The following is a 1,495-nucleotide window of genomic DNA, read 5'->3' as shown; positions in this document are numbered from 1 at the left end:
GCCCATATTACTTAAAAGTCGTCGGATTTTAGTTTCTATAATTTGTAGTCCTGTGTCTTAGCAAATGTTGGCACCATCAGAAGCTTCAAGATGCTATCCATGCTTCGTTCTGTCGTTCTTGATGCCATTAAGGTACCTGGAAATAGGCAAATGATGAATTCCTCATTTGATTATCACATGAAGTATCACCCTCAAGGCTTTACAGCACTTTCACTTCTTAAAAAGTTCAAGAAGTTCAAGAACTCCTTTCTCATATTCTAGGTCCGTTTGTAGATGGACAGACTTTCCGTCGACAGCCGTCAATGGCAATGTTATTTTTGCATTGACCGTCTGGCTGTTCCGTTCGCCACCCCGAAAAGGCAGCTTACATTCAACAATAATAATATCCTATTTCGAATATTAACGGTGTAATTCGCATACAATAAATTATTTAAACCTTTTTCAGTTGAAAATGTGTTGGAATTAACTTTGTGAAAGGCTTTACTTGTGGAAAAAACAGAGTATAGTTAAGTAGGTATCCAAAGCAGGTGCTGTGGCCCAGTGGTACAGAGCTCGGTTCATGTTAATAGGTCAGGGGTAGTGCCCAGTGTATCGCCCATCAGTCCAATGAGGCTCAAGTGAGCACCAGAAGGCAAGGATTAGGGGTAGCAATGTCACGAACGGTGAATTGCTGATAAACGGAAGACTATACCCTTTTATAGACAACTCCTAAGGGTAAATTAAGTATATGGTGTAATAATACACACGCACACATGCATGAGAAATGTTCGTTTAAAATAAATTCAATGTGATTAAAGAATTTCCACGAAAGTGCAAACCATATCGATGCCTAAGAACTGGATCTTTAATTTAGGCCTTCAGAAAGTGGAGACCATGACAGAGGAATGACAATGCTATCATTAAAGCAAATAAATAAAAAAAAAATTGGTGAAGGTCCAGTATATGTGGATTAACAAAGATAAATATGGGCACACAATGAGATGAACATAAAAAGACAGAAACAACAACAAATCATTGCAAAATTTCTCATCGATGATCAAAACGACAGAAATACCAGATATGGCAATACTTGATAATCCTTGACAACCAGAACAAAGGTCGCATATAGTTGCGAAATGTTACGAGATTTCAAATGCAGGAACTTCGTTTTTAGAATAGTTTGTTAAAGTTCACGACAGATTTTCTGAGAAATACCTCAAGTTCAAGGTATCTACATTACTGAAATTGGGAGCATTTACACACACACACACACATACACACACACACACACACACACACACACACATATATATATATATATATATATATATATATATATATATATATATATATATATATATATATGACGGGTAAAAATGTTCTGTTATAACAGAATTCCATCTAATAAAAGGAGCCCATAAAAACACCAAAATATATAGAGAGAAATACTATATTTCAGAGGCTGCTGTCTCCATCTTCAGGTAGATGAATGAGAAAAGTTACAGAAAAGGTGATA

The sequence above is a fragment of the Macrobrachium nipponense genome, chromosome 25 (assembly GCF_015104395.2).
Source record: "Macrobrachium nipponense isolate FS-2020 chromosome 25, ASM1510439v2, whole genome shotgun sequence".
In the NCBI taxonomy this organism is placed as follows: domain Eukaryota; kingdom Metazoa; phylum Arthropoda; class Malacostraca; order Decapoda; family Palaemonidae; genus Macrobrachium; species Macrobrachium nipponense.
This window is presented reverse-complemented; position numbering follows the sequence as displayed.